The sequence below is a fragment of the Hippocampus zosterae genome, chromosome 3 (genome assembly GCF_025434085.1).
Source record: "Hippocampus zosterae strain Florida chromosome 3, ASM2543408v3, whole genome shotgun sequence".
Taxonomy (NCBI): Eukaryota; Metazoa; Chordata; class Actinopteri; order Syngnathiformes; family Syngnathidae; genus Hippocampus; species Hippocampus zosterae.
Genome location: NC_067453.1, coordinates 18,604,107 through 18,622,494, shown reverse-complemented (window position 1 = coordinate 18,622,494; position 18,388 = coordinate 18,604,107). Strand labels below are relative to the sequence as shown.

At 42.0% G+C, this 18,388-nt stretch overlaps 1 long non-coding RNA gene across 1 annotated transcript in view; it reads right to left on the bottom strand.

Moving 5' to 3' along the window:
• Positions 1-7,607: 7,607 nt before the first annotated feature.
• Positions 7,608-18,388, bottom strand: part of LOC127598060 (uncharacterized) — a 45,800-nt gene continuing 35,019 nt past the window's right edge. The window contains exons 4-5 of the long non-coding RNA XR_007961833.1: positions 9,257-9,415; positions 7,608-7,706 (exon numbers count right to left, since the gene is read on the bottom strand). This is a non-coding gene — a long non-coding RNA (uncharacterized LOC127598060). The remainder of the gene's footprint in view (positions 7,707-9,256; positions 9,416-18,388) is intronic.

Below are 18,388 nucleotides of genomic sequence, written 5' to 3'. Positions count from 1 at the left end.
GAATAATTTTCTGACCAGTTAAGTGAAATTCTCAACTTCCATGGCACCCTCATGTGCCATAGCACACAGGTTGTGAATCTTCGCTAGCATGTGTGAAATATGGACGATTCAAAGCAGATAAGGGCCTCATGTGGCTGTCAGTTTGGAGAAAGGATTGATTCAAAGGGAAGTGAAGGCGATGAGCCACGGCGGCCCCGCCGCGGACATGACAGCAAAGTTCAACAACACCTACAAAAGGAAGATGTGGTCAGACAATTATCTACAGCAGCGTGGCGATTCATCACACAGCGGCCTGCCATTGTCAAACCCGTATGACAAAACGAGTCCAGAGCTATTGATCACGCCCGCCTTGGGTTTCACTTGCACTCACACTTTATCAGATGGAGCTAATTGGGAACATATTCAGACCGTGGTCCTGAGAGATGTGTCTGTCAAGAGTCACATTCCTGCTCTGATTTTCCGATAGCACGTAGCGCCTGCTGTCTGAATGGGAGGGGGGCAGCTGTGGGAGTTCAGGTTGGGCGTTGGGGGGTTTGGGTAGGGGGTGGTTGTGGGGGACGGGTGGGGAACTTGTGTCAGGGTCTCAGCAGCACACCCAGAAGAGGATAGGTGAGTAATAAGTGTACATCCTTTAACTCTCAGTGGGCTTGTCCTCTGACTGGATTAAATATGTGCTGAGGATTTATAGCTTGAAGACCCCCCGGGCCCCCCGAAGAAGTCCAGCATGAAGCTTTTCTTTTAACCAATATTTTCCTTCTTAGTGCATCATACACTCTTTGTCTCTCTTACCTACTGAACGCTATAACTTGCTATTTTTAAAAAACCTGCTCTTGTTTTTTTTGGGTGGCGGGTGGTTGTGTTTCTTCTCAAATCACCGTGTGTCCAGATATGCAATGTGAGACAATCAGAGATTTTGTTATAAATGCATTAAAATGATCTGCGGACACATCATTCTGTAGATATACTGTACTGTGATCCAAACAAGAGGCTTAAAAAAAAATCACCTTCAGTTTCATTTGACAGCGTCATAAGTGCATTAGACTGTTATATTATAGTTTCTTCTTATGGTTGTGATTGGCAGTGAAGTGCGGTTCTCCACCACTGCAAACTGTATCCACAATAACAAACTGTTGAATAAATCAATACCCATTTGACAGTGTTGAAATTTATGACCACATAAAAATGTATCTACCCTATTGGAACGTCGTTCCTTCATTGTGCTGCATGTGTGTTTTCCAACGCATGCTAAGATTTTTATGCGTTTTAAAATGTGCGTGCGCCAGTTCTGTAATCGGGTAGCATCATTGTTGCTTCATTTAAATTAGATTCCATTTGAAGAAGATGAATGACTAAATCAACAAACTCCGAAATAAAATTGCATGCGTAACCATTAGTGCTGGCGGGTCTTCGGGGTTGAAGAGTGGAGTTTTGTCTTCATTAACAAAAATTATGAAGGGGAAAAAGGAGACTTACTGTCATTTACTCTTCAACAGTAGAGGGTTAGATAAAATAATTTAGTGATGAACTTCTGAGGTTATTTGACATGCAGCCAACTTTGATTTTTTTTCTTCGGCAAAGCGCAGCACCATTGTGAATGTATTTTTTTTTTTCTGGACACATTGTTCCTATGGTAGAAGGTGATGTCATACATGCCTCATGTCTTGCACACCACATCACAAGGACCTCGTAAGTTAAGACCTACTTGGTTCAAAGAAAGAAAAAAAAAAGAAAAAAGAAAAAAAGAAGACTCTACGCTTGTATATTTAACATGACTTTTGCCTCCTTCTCATCAAACAACAGGGAGAAGCAAGGCCATTGCCAGCAAGTGGACCATAACGGGGAATCAGTAAATGGAAACTGCCACTGAGGTGGTAGAAAAAAAGGTGGCCATTTTTGGGTGAGTGCAGGAGGGGGTGGGAGCGCAGATGTGCAGGTAAGTGACCATGCGGCAAACCTTGGCTACACGGCGCAAACCACAGTGCAATTTCCGACTCTTATTAGACTTCCCATGTGAAGTCTGCTTCCAATCAATCCAGGGAAGCGGCACATGCAAACTGGCATGTTGCCGGACCACACTTGGCTCATGGAGAACTTCAACCTGTACATTTGTTGAGGCAAACTGACCAGGCATTGATGTGGAACTATTCTGTCCTCTTTCAGTTTCTGCCAAGCAACAACTTGTCTGTTAAATGAAAGTGAGTCTCTCCGCAGTGAAAGGAATCCGTGTTGTGAACCACCCACATCTAGAATTTTTTTTTCACCTGCTGATAGGAATCTCCCCTCAAATGCCAAAATCCCAGCGACAACTTCTCTTGTTATGAATTTGTCTCTTCCCTCCTTTCGGGTTGCCTCACCTGGAACCAATCTGTAACACAATCACAATGCCTTGACATAAAAGCTCAGTTCCTGTCTTTGATTGTCTGTTTCTCTCTACACTTATTCTTCTCCCTGTTCTCTGATGGGCCCCGATGTGGAAAAGTCCTGTTTTGAATAGAGTCTAAACCGCTAACCGTCATGCAGATTTCCTCGAAATAATGAATTGTTCCTCTGTTTTTTTTTTTTTTTGCTTAGTAGGCAGCAGGGGGAGGGCCGGCTGGTTGAGCATGAGCGTCCTTGTTTTAATCATCTTGAAAAACATTAGATAATTCCACTAGATTTACATGAAGTGGGAGGCAGTCTTCACACCATGCAGCAAATCATGCGTTCCACACTCTGGCTGGGGTGATTAACACTGGGATGAATTTTAATTGGGGGTGCAAGTGTAACACAGTGGCAGGCTGTGCATTTGGAACCTCCGCATGCAGTGGAGACTTCCCCAACTTAATCCAAATCTTAAAACCACCGTTAATCATGTCGCATTCATAGAAAACATCAATACAGACACAAAAATACCATACAATGAACCCCGTTGGCTCAGGCCAAAGCAATAATTATTTGGGTGCCATCTTTTGGCATCTTGGTGTCAAAAGAACTCTGAACTGAGTTGATGAGTTTCATTTGGACACAAATACTTCTTTGCCAGCATCCTCTCTCTCTCTCTCTCTCTCTCTCTCTCTCTCTCTCTCTCACATTCTCCTGCATATATAAATATCCATCCCTCTATCCATCCATCCATCCATTTTCCGTTCCGCTTGATCCTCACAAGGGTTGTGGGGGGTGCTGGAGCCTATCCAGCCATCTTTGGGCAGTTGGGAGAGACACCCCGAACCAGTTGCCAGCCAATCGCAGGGCACACATAGACGAACAACCATCCACGCTCACACTCACACCTAGGGACAATTTAGAGTGTTCAATGAGCCTGCCATGCATGTTTTTGGAATGTGGGAGGAAACTGGAGTACCCGGAGAAAACCCACACAGGCCCGGGGAGAACATGCAAACTCCACACAGGGAGGCCGGAGCTGGAATCGAACCTTGCACCTCTGCAATGTGAGGTTGACACACTATGTATTATTATTATTATTATTATTATTATTATAACCACCGGTCGGGTCGGTCCGTCGGGGGGCTCTCTTTCTCTATATGTATATAGAGTACTAGCTGGTTCGCCGCCCTCCGGGCGGCTCATCAGCTAGTTCCTGTGGAAGGCTGGTAAGGTGGGCCTTCGGCCCACAAAAGTGTTGTTGCTTGGTTCAACTTTTTGTTCATCTTCATTGCTTATCGCGAAAATAAAGAGATGTTTAGCTCTACTAAATAACTAACAATTTTATTGCAATGCTTGTGGGTAGACAACATTTTTTCGCTAAGATGCCCGCGCGATCGTAGTGAGCCACTGCCTGAGCGGCGCAGTGGCGGCGCGCAGCGGCGCGGTGAAGTAGGTACGTTTTGAAAAGGGACAGACGGAAGGACAGACCGCGTGCGGGACGACGCGCAATATATATATAGATATATATATATATATAAATAAAAGTGTCATTTATATCATCATGTTTTATGAATCTATCGTGCTCAAATCGGTGTGAAAAAAGTAGATTTCCCAGTGGAAGAGTTATTTTGCTAGCCCGATTGTGCGTATCCACCAAGAGTTGATTGCCGCTTCTGCAGGAGTTAATGCTTCTCATTTGTGTGCTTCTTGTACATCAGTCGTCCTTCACAGAGGGTGTCCAGTATTGTGGGGTGATTCAAATCTAATAGCAGCCGTTTTTTTTTCCCCCCAAGCCCGTGGGGATTTACTCCTGAGTCAACATGCCAGACTCTATTTCCTACTCACTCATGGGTTGCCTCTCAACACCCGACCTGGCTCCAGCCACTGCAGATCTCCACATGGAACTTGTATAGATTAGGGAAACCTTGGAAGTGACCCCGCAAAGAGCCTTAGACACACACAAGGAGCTAGGCCAAGAAATGTTAATGTTCTCTTCTTAAGTAATTTGTCTACACACATGATTAAGGAGGTTGACCTTCATATTGAAAAGACAGACACAGGACCTGCCTCCAGATTGGCGGTTCGAGTGAAGGGCCAATTGGGGCCACAATGCCAAAAGCTTAACATTCTATGCATATATTTTGTGTAAAGGGTTCAACAGATAGCAAGCCGTATTTCACAATTTCACAAGACATTTTTTTTATTTCTCGACAAAAAGCAACGACCAGTCAGTCTGCTTGGCGACATAAACGTAAACAGTCAAACGCATAGAATCAATCTACCGACAGAGCTTTGTAGAGTATTGCAGCCAACCATTTTATATTTTTGCGGTATTTAGAGTCAGCAGTAATTGGAGTCTATCCCAACAAAATAAATACATTTTCTTTTTTTGTTAACCCTGTTATGAATGCACTGATCACTGCCCTGAACTTTTTGTCTTAGACACATGGAAAAATCTATAAGACATTAAAATGATTGTAGTTTGTTGAGACTTGAATGGTATTTCCTTTTCCTCAGGATGATTTTGGTTTATGACACCGCCAAGAGTTTCTTCATATGACCGGAATGTCCAATTCCAGAAGGTTCTTTCATCCAAGCGTAATGAGAGGAATTTCCCAACTGTCATGAAACAAAACCGATTCCATGCCACGACAGAGATGCCCGCCGAGTTTACGGACATCTTGTTTTGATGCTTCCCACGAGTGACAACACTGCAGCAGTTATCTGGCGTCCACTCGCAGGGTTCGGACAACGGATGATGCTCCTCCATGTGACTTTAATTGAGTGATTAGGAGTAATTCAATAAGCAATCGAGGGCCAATGTGCGTGAGTTTGAGGCGTAAAGCAAAAGAGCACTGGTGAGTGGATCCTTTGTCCGTGACCCTTCGTCATTGCTGCTACCTTTCAGCAGCAATCACGCGCTCCGAGAGGCCTCGGGCCAGCACCCTGAGTCGACCGCTCAATCCTAATTGTCGAGGCCCACCAGCTTCTGGAACCATGCGCATTATGGAGGTTTAATGTTCTTGCCTTGTGTTTGCCATGTGAGTCACGATACTCTTTGGAAAGGAATCCAGCACAAACGCAGACAGAACCCAACCCTTGGAAACTGTGGGTTAGGGAAATTATTAGCTAGTGCACGTATGACTTTTCTCTTGAATCAGAGGTCAACAACCTTTCATACTCAAAACAGACATTTTGACCATCTACCCCAGAAAAAAACGGCACTTTTGTAACAAAGAAAGACAAAACTACATATAAAAAGGCATAACGATAAAATGTGTATTTACCGGAATAACCTCCTCTTATTCAAGACATTAAAGCCAAACGTCAAGTCATAAACGTTCTATGCGCCGCCACTAGTCTCAACATGGCATCCGGTTTACTGTATATCCTTCTCAGTGGGCGGCCATTTTGCCACTTGCTGTCAACTGAAAATGACATCACAGCCGCACAGGCATCACGTAACGACCAATGGTTCACCTGTTTTCTGAGTCTGGTTATGGGATGCTGTCAAGGTGATCCACAATTGGTCGTTACCGGAGACCTGAGCATCTGTGAGGTCATTTTCAGTCCACAGCAAAATAGCCCCCGCTGCAGATGAATAAAAATGAGTGGATTTTGCTGCTTAATTTTTATTCCACAAACACAATATTAATCAAAATTCCATGCTGAGGCTATCATGGTGCTGCATCGAACATTTTATTGGAAAGAAATGTTTGAGTTGACTTTCCCTAAAGGACTATTTCACTTCATTTAAAAATTGGATTTGCAAACTATTGTAATAGCTAATTGAAATATATATTTTTTACCTGGTTAGTGTGATTTTTTTTTTTCGTTTTACACATCAGCGCTTGTGACAGTATTTTTAGTGAGAAAAAAAATCGAAAAACATATTTTTTACAGGAGGACCATTGTATTCATATTCCTACTTACCGGTACATTTGGAAAACTAACAAATGATTACATGTATGCTTGTCACAGAGAGCCACAGTAGAAGGATGTTTGCAGAGCCGTTTTCACTGACCAAAAAAGAAAAAGAAAAATTTCCAGCTTCGTAATGATTGACTAGAAAGTCACGTCAAGTCCGGCACGCCACGAGCATGGGGGCCATTTGGCTCACAAGAATCCTTTTGTAGTCCAACTGCTCATACAAATTTCATTTTGGCCAAAACAATTTTCAGAAATTGCAAGACTCCATAGCTTCAGAATGACGCATTAAATAGTCCCGCGAGCTATTTCAAGTCAGTTAAATTGTCTGCTAATTAAATCCAACCCCAGTGCAATTGAAGTCTGAAGAACGTGTCTCATTACAAACCAGAGCAACAAAAGAACTCGGTGGAATTAGCATGTCAAAAACTTGTAAAATCATGTCTTGAATAAAATGTTAATTTTAAAGCACTGCTTCCCCCCCCAAAAAAAAAAAATTCAGGGAATTCTCGCCAACACTGGGAGGAGGAGCGTTCTATCCTATAATCGAACATGTGTTTTCAATATTCGGGAGGTCCACTTGCCAAGTGTCATATTGTTCGACTGTACCGTTTCGGCATGTGCCAAAAAGACTCATCGATTTAGAGTAATACCTTGCAGCACAATAGTGAGAGCAGAAGCTTGCGGGGCAGTCGCAAGCCCCCAGCGTTGTGTGTTATTAAATGTTATACGACTATAATTGCTTCACTCTCCTTGAAGTCATGACGAGTAGTGCAAGCGACTTCACCATCTCAAAGGAGCGTAAATTAGCATGCGCCAAATGGAAATGCAATTGATGCTTGGTCCCGAACTACTCCTTTGAATTAGAGGATCCTTAAAAAAAAAAAAAAAAACGAATGATGGCCCATGACGTCAAACAAATCCTCCACAACGACTGTGACCTCGTAGCTATAAAAAGCGACTGTAATGTGAGGTCTTCATAAGCTCCAAACTATCTATTGCTCAAGTTATTTGGGGACGCTTGTAACTATGCTTTGAATTTGTAGAATAGATCAAATGAAGGAGGGAAAAACAATGGAAAACAAGTGCCACGGAGACACCGAAGAGGCAGTGAACCAACATGCCCCTGTGGAGGTCTGGCAGCAGTGAGCGGGACACAGAGTCTCTGCAGCCATTTGGAGGAGGACAAGGCAGTTGTTCAACAAGTGTCCACCCAAATTTAAGTGCAAGCTGCATGACTCTGATTAGGAAGCCATGTGAAAAGACTTCTTTCTTGTCGCAACGAGGACATTCCTAACAATTAAGAGGATGAGTACGGTACTGTTTGTCTCCCCGAGGAAATGTTGTTGCTGTGATGAGTGACTACCTGGAAGCCGGAGATGCGCTCGAGCCACGTGATCCGTCTGAATGCAGCTCTGCAACAAACAGCAGGGGAATAGATTCCTCATACACAAGGGGTCAACCATCATGGAAGAGTTTACAAGAAATACAATGGCAGACATTGTTATCGGCTGAGGCACACCTGCCAAATCTCGACAAAGTTTTATTTAAACCACTTCTGGTTTCGGGTATGTGTATAAATGCACAAGCCATATAATATGGATAATTTTGTACACATTTTGAGTAGACATTTATTCAATTAAATGGCCTCAAGAACGAAAGTCTGGATATGTCTCTTTTTTTCTTTTTTTGCAGATGCATTTCCAAGTGTCAAGACTTCATCACCTCATGGTTTTTTGTTTTTTTTTAATTGCGTCAATCATGCCTCGAAGACCTTTGCAAGTTTGGGAAGATGAGGTATGCACAGTCGTTTGCTTTTGTTAAGACTTTTTGTCTAGCCAGGGGGTCAGCGTGAGCACAGACTTTGATGTGGACAGCTGGTGCCGGTGACGTAGCCTCACATTTTCATCAACGATGAAAATTTGCATTTTGTTTTGAGCAAAGTAAAATAGCGATTGAACATGATTTTGGGCTAGTGTTGTTTTGATGTTGCTCAACGGTACATGATAGCAATAAAAGATATAATGCCACCTGAACTTGAACTTTTTTTTTTGTAACTGAAGCGGTGTTTCTTCATCTATTTTAAAATAGATGTGCATATGTGAAAGCGCTGTATAAAGAAAAAATGTAGTGCAAGGGTGTCAAAGTCACTTTTGTTTTGGGCCACATTTTAGTTACCATTTCCTTTGGAGGGCCGTTATGACTGAAACCAAATTTTTAAAAAAGCCAATAACAACAGTTTATTCAAGTATTGTTTAAGTTACTGGAGGGGTTTGGTTGCAAGAAAATGCTTACAATATGTCTCTTATTTATTACATATGAGAACTTTAAACTGTGGTCAAGATTTTAGCAAGCATCATGGAAGTTGACATGTTTGATTTGCTTTTGCGAGCCACATCTGGCCCCCGGGCCTTGAGTTTGACACCTGTGATGTAGTGTATTAATCTTTAAGTACTCTTGGTTTTTAAACATTTATTTAGGTAGAATTATATTTCATTTTTATATGCAATACATTTGGATTTCATTCATTTGTTTTTCATTTTCCAAAATATTTTCAGGAATAAAACCCATCTTGTTTTTTGATAAACACTTAACTACTACAATACTATTTTATCGGTGGTCATGATGGACCTACTGTACTTGAGGATTTTTTTTACAAAATGGTTATTGGTATAAAATACTCGAGAACCACTGCTCTCTTATTTCCCTGTTTGCCGAATCTGAATCTCCTGTCACTATTTTAATCCAACCGTGATTCCAGATCTGCCTCATACGCAAAGTGCCCTGAAGTAACTTCTGTTGCACTTTCTGCTAGATTTATAAAATAACTGTGAATATGACACAGACTTGTACTGTATATGAAGTTCAAATTTTGTTCACACCGACAGCGACATTGAATGATCTACTTTAGCCATCAAAAATATTGGCGGACCAAGCCTGCCACATATGTTGGTTGTAAGCTTACTGTTCAGAGTTGTGTGCCTGACACAAATCTTCATGATGATGATTCTTTGGGGCTTGGGTCAGTGCGCCGTCACCCCCACTGTCTTCCTGTTAACCCTTCTTTAAAGTGAGACTCGATTGGATTAACGCTGGCCCGAGGGGGAGAATAGGTTGGGGTAACCTGAACAGAGGGGAAAGCGGGGTCAGCCAACTGTTTCAAGTGAAAGTGGAATTTGGGGGGCATCTGTGTTTGTTTGTAATCGGCTGTGTTTGGGGCTGATGCTGACATCCTGTGAGGCCTAAGGGGTAGAGCAGAGGTTAGCACGAAAGTGCATTGCGCTCCAATCGAAAAATCGGACCATTTTCAAAGTCAGGAATGTGTAATCATCCTCGGTCAATTGTGAATTTGCATCGCAGTCCCAAAGAGCCTGTTGGACGTCACGATGTCAACAGGCCGCAGATAAAAGCGGCAAACGGGTTTCCGATGACAGCTTCTCTCCTCACCCCCTCACGGAGATATGATTATCTGGAGCCTCCTGTTCACCGAGATGTGCAAGTGGAGGGAATAGTATGGACCTCTGCCTAAGAATATCTATGATCTGCTTGCCGGTATCAAAATCTGAAACTGTGTGTTTGATGGGGAAAGAAAACTTCGAAGAGAATACAAAGTGTCTCATGAGATTGCTCAGCATTCAGAACCCCCGCGATGGGCCACCTCTGAATTCCCTGGGGTGAAACTCACTGCTGTGACACTGCCGGCTCATCAGAGGGTCTCTCTTTACGCCAAAAGCAAAACACCAGAGGGCAGAACGCGAGGCTTGCCTAGCCACCCAACCCGACTCCTCGGGTTCCTGGCAGGGAGGCACAGAGCTCAGGATCATGCCCCCCCACCCCCTTGCACAAATACAGACAGGGTCGTGGGTCATCTGCGGAGCTCACACAAGGCTTTCATCCCCGAGAAGCTCATTTCAAGGGAATGTGGCTCTTTCCCCATCGAGATAGGAGTTCTCCTTGAGCCCTTTGTGGCTGCGCTGAACCCTAGATCGACAGACATGTTCCCTCGGATGCGTTTGTTTTGATTTGTTCCCGCATCTCCGTGCACATCGCCTGGCCTGGCCCAGACACTGTGGTGGGAAGATCACGTTGGGTCAACACACACGCGGTGCTTTGTTACAATCCAAGCAATTGCTAAAACTGTATCAAACAGGCAGATAAAGGAAAACTGCCCCCCCCCCCCCCCAAAAAAAGAATTGTGCAGTATTTTTGGCCTTTACCTTGAAAGGCCTCGAGACGAATGCCGGAACTGGGCGATATTCACATGGTTACATGTTTTTATATTTGTGGTAATGTTGCAATTTGACACAAAATGTCAACGTTTGTATTGTGGAGGAGAAAATTGGACGAAGTGCACAGCCGGAATGTTTTAAAGACCCTGTAAAGTACAGTATATTCAAATATTTGTTTGCATCATACATGTTTGAAGATTAAAAAATATACAGTATATATTTTATTGTATTATTGTCAAGTTTTGTTTTGTGTTCTGTAATGTTGTTTCATCTTAAAAGTTTTGTAATGCGCATATTGTGTTGAATAATTACTGAAAACAGTCTATGCAAAGACCGAATTATACTGTACCGAATTGTCATTTCAGTTTACCTCTTTTCTGGGGGGGTGTAGCTAAAAGGGCGGCCAGGGGCGCACTTAGGCATCTGACACGAGTCCCCAACTTGACTCCTTAACCATCTGGGAACTGTCTTACGCACCATTGGTTATTTCAGTGAAATGGCAAATTACTTTCATGATTACTGAGCTGACTTCTACCATTACACCATTACACCTAGCTATGCCCACAACACGAAAACATTGTTATTTAAAGTCCCAAGCAAGTTAGTGACAATGCCCGGCCACCAGCTAAGAGGAGCCAGAAAGCTTGTTAGCTAGCAAGATAGCTGTTGGCTAAATTTCACCCACCGAAGGCTTCAGGCGAATACATTTTCACGTCGTAAATATGTAGGGAAGTGCAGGCATAAGAAAGATGCTAGACATTTTGCTCGATATTTTTAATCATTCAAATTTAGCAGGGTTGTTAACAACCGTCTTCGATAGCAATGGTTTGGCAATTTTATATGACTTTATTTTCACTCTACCTGGCGGTGGATTCAAGTTCTCATGTTTTGTGAGACTTGAGTGTCTTCACTGAAAAGAAGTGCAACCTGTGTACCAATGGGGGTGGGGGGTGGGGGGGACAAAAGGATCATCTGGGCATTGTAAATCACAATAAACAATGAACGTGCTATTTTCAGATTAAAGACCACTTGCTTTAGCGTGTCCTTGAATGTGGGTCTTTGTACAAAGTTATTGGGGAGGGGCACGCACAAGTCTGTTGTGTCGAAAACCACTTCTGAAGTTGATGTTCAAAGATGTGGAAAATTGGAGAATAAAAATGGAAGTAAAACGAGTGATGAAATTGTGTCCTCATAGCTGCTTTTCATGATCATGTGGAAACAAGCACATCTGGCTTTCGGGCCATCATAGTGAAGCTAATGTCAAAATTGCAGAACATCAGCGAGATCTTTTAAGAATGCTTGGCACACGGCGTCATTTTTGCCTGCAATTAGTTTGCACAGCGGTGGGTGGAAAAAAAAAAGATTATTGTAATTATCCTGTGTTCGTTTTGCACGGACTGTGCTGTGATCAGTATAGTACTTAATATCTCAACATTTAACACCATCCGAGATGTTTCTACTTGTGAGTTGCATTTCTGGTGTGGACGTCCATGTGCGTGTGTGCGCGCCCGTGTGTGTGTGCGCCCGTGTGTGTGTGTGTGTGTGTGTCAGTATATTTGTAGCATGTGTCCGCAAATTGCTCGTCCTCTGAAGTTCTCCATATGTACCGCGTTAAAACAATCACGAGTGCTGTTTCAGTTTTGACATTGTTAGTGCGGGACGCCTCCATGAATATGTTAAAGTGATAAAATATATTCCACATTTTAGCCACCGAATGTCAAACGTTTGATCCATTGTTAGTGGCCCGTTTAATAAAATGAGTCTCTGCGGGAAAATATTAGCTCATGATTTCTTTGGCTTCAAAGGTTCCCACCAATCATGTGTTATTGCCGAATGCCATAATAATCCAGAATTCATCCTAATACATGAGAGTGGACAGACCTTTTTAAAACTACTACGGAATTCACAGCCGTAATAGCAAAACAAAAAAAGTCAAATTAGATTTGTAATCACGTTGATCGATATATTTACCTCTCTATCTACTGTATCTTTCTATCCACACCCACATGCGCACACACACAGTATCAATTTATCGATCGATATACACGTTCACTATATATACTGTACAGCTCTCTCTCCATCTACGCAGCTATCTGCACACACTTAGTACCGTACATGGATAATATATATACACAAGTATAATACAGTATAAATCAAAATGACAGTGTTGGTAACATGGCGATTATTATTCAAGTAATAAATATCCCCCCTTGCCTGCATCCTAACTCCCCTATTAGCACAGATAAATTGGAATAGCAATTTTCAAAATAGGCTATAGTTTTATTCAATGTTGAATTAAATACTGTATTTGACATTAGAGCATCATTTCACATCACGATAATAACATTTAATGATGGCATTTTAATTTTATAACCTAGTCATACAGTGCTTCCGTCATGTAAAACTAACTAATAATGGGATTTTCCTTGGGTTTAAAGTATTTGTGACCACAACTTCTGCTTATGTCAAAAGACATAAAATATGCAAATAGCTTTAAAAAAAGAAGAGACCATTTGGATTGAGAAAATGACCAAATCTTGGCAACAACGATCAAATGAGACTCTCGTGAAAAATGTAGATTAATTAACAAATAGACTGTAATTTCATTACAAATTACACCACAAAGCCACATTAAAGCAACATTTTTGGTTCTGGCTGGTAGGAAATGTGAATAATGCGACTGTAAATCTTGTCAGTGTGTTATTTATTCAGGATCATTTTCGAGTATGGGTACCCCGGAAGACCCTCAGCGACCCTTAGGTGAATTGACTGATTGTTTTGGCCCCATACAGGATACAAATAGCTATCAGTGTTTTATAATGTGATGATGGATTGATGGTGAGCTAACAAAGCGTACGGGACTTCAAATTCGGAGAAGTGAGATGAAGGCGGCACAGCATCTCCTCTGTCTGTCTGTTTGGTCCTGTTTATTGAATTATACATCAGTACAACCACTGGCTAGCCCCCCCACCCGACCTCCCCTCCTCTCATCGCAGTTTAATTTGATCAGAGTATCTGCTGATGCAGTGTGACCCCAACTCATGTGAAACCAATTTGAAACTACGCATCCAACTCGAGTGCATCTGTCCCCGGCACACACATTCAGGGTGTGGTGTTGCCGAGACGGCTGGTTCATAATTAACTGACAAATCCCAGCCAGGAACACACGTTTATGGAGTGTTTGCAGAAGAGAGTGGCCAAGACGACGAAGGCTTATATGTGTCGAAGATCATCTTCATGCCATAATAGTGGATCAACAAGTTCATGTCTGACTTTACAGTGGAATTTTCTCAAGTCAGACTCCCCTGCAGGTCATCAAATTAAACATACTGGCCTTGAATTAAGTCTGCACCAAGCTAAAAATAAATAAATTGTGGATGTGACACAATTGGCCAAACATTTCCCCTTTGTCATTTGTTGTTGGGCTGGTTGCTAGTTTTTAGCTGTGTTTAACTTAGCTTTTTACACATACTACAGTATATATAAGTAGGAATATTAAAGCATTGCTTGAAAAGGTTTTATAATAGTAACATTTGGCCTCGGAACAGATTATTTTAACTCCCACTATGGGGAAATCATTTGTAAAAGATTCCACTGCATTGAACAGGGAGACTGTGACGAAGCCCATTGGCATTGCGCTGCCATAGAAATGTGCCTCGCACATTCGTCACTTTTAATTGTAAATACATACACACACACACATGAAGAATAACAACCCAAAGGCAAATCAATTCCACAATCAAAACAATACATCATCTTGAAATTCTCGGACACCAAAGTTGAGAATTTAATTAATCAGTGACTAACTGAAAAGAAACAGCAATGTTGCATTGTAAAGTCTTGTTTTTCCCTCCTCCCACATTAATGATGCTGTGTTAATATTAGAGAGTAAGAAAAAAAATCCAAATGTGTCTCAAATAAAGTGTGCCAGACAGAGAAAGGGATTCAGCAGCATCAAAGAGCCCCCTTTCAATATTTTGTGGAGCAGTCGATGATGGAATTTTACATTTAGATGTCAACGACGATGCCACCGTGCTGCCCATACTGAGAACAACACTTTTCAAATATACACACGCGTCAAGTATAAGCAATGCTGACTTGAGGGAGGCTTTAAATAAACTACAGCCTGTTGTCACCACAGATAGGGAGCATGCATGGAAAAAACAACGGGGATTACAGCAGTAGTACGAGAGCATTACTGCTGCTAGGTCAACTGGAGGAGGACAAAAGTGGAAAAAAAATGTATGGTAAATTAAAATGAAGTATAGTATAATAATATTATTTCAAATTTTATGTACATGTCACAACGAAATAACCTTTTTTGTCTAGCGCAAATTACTGTTTTGAATAAAAACTACCATTCAAGGATGGCATAAAATTGCTGAACAAGAAACCAATATGAAGTTCAAGAACTCATTCCATACATTTTTTTCACAAAAAAAAACAATTCACTCAAAATTTGAATATTATTGAGGTACTATGTTCATCCTGGATATCATTACAAATTTCCCCCGCTGTGGAAAATTGATTTTAATATTTATCAGGGGTTTTGGAAGATTTTTTTGGGGGGGGGGGGGTGATTTAAATTACGGGGCAGCTCAGAGTGAGGTCACCTGCATGGGATCTCGCTGTCCTTGTTCTACAGTAGAGGTGTCAAACTCTTTTTTTTTTTTGTCACGGGACACTTCAGAGATGTGTCTTCCCTTGGAGGGCATTGCAAAATATCCAAGTCATTTACAGGTATTGCCCCTTACAATTTGACATTTCGGTCCAGATTTTAGCAAGGATCATGAAACTTGACTCATACGATTTGCTTTCGTGGGCCACATACAATGATGTGACGGGCCGGATCTGGCCCCCGGGCCTTGAATTTGACACCTTGATCTAGAGTATCTATCTAGTATCTACCCATTAATCCATCTGGAAAACTAGCAATCTTTAAGTGCCACACCGGCAAAAAATCCGCCAGGCATCACTGACTACAAAGCACACAGGCTGGTGTATGAATTCCCTACCATAGCTGCTGTTAGTTTGAATTTGACTGAGTTGCATCTGTTCACCATGAGCAGGCCATGCAGCTCTAGTTTCGTGTAAGAGGTTCTAAGATGCCCTTTTTTTCTTTCATTAACCATCTCCAACTGAATATGGCATGTTCAAAAAATGCCCACACACAAGTTGCCTCATCATGTCGATCCAACAGGAAAATAATAGCCAGGGAGCCTGCTGCTTGAACATGAGGTCCGTGCCAATGCAAACTCGAGAGGCTTGCAAGACAAGCACAGGCTGCACAGTGCAAATAGAGACAATTTAAAACGCTTAATGCAAATGTGTCCAAACATTGACCTGCGGGCCATTTGTGGGCCGCTTTCCTTTTTTTTTAGTTGCCCACAGCACACATTTAAAATAAAATTCTCTGGGTACTCCGGCTTCATCCCACATTCCAAAAACATGCACGGCAGTTAATGGGACACTCTAAACTGTCCTGAGGTCAGAGTGTGAGCGCAGATGTTTGTTCGTACTTTGGATTTTGTCAACATCAGGCATTTTCCTCTCCATCAACCCTCAATCGAGAAAAAGATTGACGTCGCTTAATGTCTACTACAAGATGCACTAACTTGTCACGCTTAACATCCATAAAATCCAACGTATCGGGGCTCTTTTTCTCGACAGTGGGTGGGTGCCCATGGAGATGAAAATGTTTGGCGTCATAAAATGCAAAATATGGGGATGACGGTTCTGATATTTTCAGTGGTGAAGATTGACTATAGTTTTCGGTCATTCAGCGCCATGAATGACCGAACTGCTTTACTGCAATTAATAACAATAGAAAATAATCAAAGCTACTGCATTTTAAACCTAAACTCACTTACCTCACTTTGTGCAATAATGAGCAATATTTGAGCCATTTCATGTGCAATATGTGTCCTGTGTGGAACATAAGCCTCAGTTCCACACTAGCACTACTGCTGCTGTTGTTGTGTTGTTGTTGAGTTTTGTATTTATTAAACCGCTATTTTATTTTATTCTGTTTTATTTTATTTACGAAATGCACTCATGAGTGGCACCCACATGTTGTTGTATGCAATATAAATAAAGGCGATTCTGATTTACGCAAAGCGTTTTCGACTGTCCCGGCAGACAGCCCGTCCTCAAGGAAGTTTGGACGTGGTTCCAGCTGGAAGTCAAACAGGCAAGTAGCCATTTAGCAAAACGCTTTTAGAGATGATGGGCGATGTATATCTGTGACAGATGAGCTTGCTGCCTGAAGCACACGAGTGGTTTGTATTAAGTGAGCACATGGGACTGGACTTCAACGGAGACCTGAATGACAGGTCTCATTGGAATCCAGTCCCATGCATGTGCTCATGGCTTGTTTGTTACCTACCTGTACCCCTTTAGTCCCATCGTTTTACTTTTTATTCTCGCACATGCACGCGCGCGCACACACATACACACACACACACACACACACATCATTCCCTCCATCAACGAAAATATTTCAAGAGACTTCCTATAGCCTCTTTGGCAGAGCAATAGAACTGATGCATGGATGCCAAACAGTGCAAACTTTGTCAGCCCAGAACCTGCCCCCCCCCCCCCCCCCCCTGTTGGCAATAGTTTTTTAAAGTGGCATCATCCCCATGTGCTCACGGGGCAGCAACACTGCTTTGCACGCCACCACGTCTCATTTTCTCTCACTCTCAATCTCTCACACCATCTCTCTCATTCTCTCCCTCACACACACACACACAAGCTCTTCCTAACACGCATAATCTCTCTCTCTCTCTCTCTCTCTCTCTCTCCATCTCTCTCTCTCTCTCTCTCTCTCTCTCTCTCTCTCTCTCTCTCTCTCTCTCCCTCTCTCACATGCGCTACACAGACGCACATTCTACCCCATTCACTCAGGCACGTAAAATTGTTTCGAAATTACAAAGTGAAAACCTAGAACACAATGCCATTGTCTTCTCTCGGAGCAGCTGTCATCTGAGGCGCAAGTTTGAAATAAATAGACACTTTTTTAAAATCAGCTGAAGGTTTTTTGAGGAAACCCTTTCATGCATTTTCCCTCGTCTCGTTTAACGCGTGTTGGTGTGACGGAGAGCAGATGACCTTTTCCATGTCATAATGGACATGAATTTTACGTGAACTCATATGAGAACTTGTAACGAAATAATTTGTTAAAGACCACGGTAATTCAAACATGCTGCTCACGAATGAATTTTAACAGGGGGTCAAATCAATTATTTTGAAGACAAAAATATATATAGGATAAAGTAAAAATCAGCAGAAAGTTTTCCTGCTGTGAATTCCGATCTGCAAAAAAACCCGGCAAATCATAAATAAAATAAATGCTAAAGTGCTGTTAGCAGGGTATATTAAATAACTTACAAAACAGCTCGCAGCTTTATTCAAACAATTTAAACGATTCCTACTTGAATTATATGCACCGTTGTAAGAACCACATTTTAAATGGAGACTACATTTAAATACATTTTGAATTGATGATAAATGATGACATTTCACGACGAATCATCATGAACTACACGAGTATAGCTGACCTGTTATTCAGAAACATTCGAGAGATAAACACGGGGTATTTTTTCTCATTTACTTTAATTGCTGCCAACTTCGTTGGCTTTCGGATAAATTAAGGAAGGGATTGGCGAGGATTTATTCAATTTGGCCACAGACCCAACTTGTCTCCTATAACCGATTTAACTCTGGCTTTTATAGCCTGCGTCGTTTGAGCAAGCCAAACATTTCAACGAGCAATATTAGTGTGATGCTTTATAAGTAATTTAATATTTCAACTGCAACTGGGGCTCAAATAAACTGACTGCGGGAGTTTAGCGCGGTGACCATTGTGC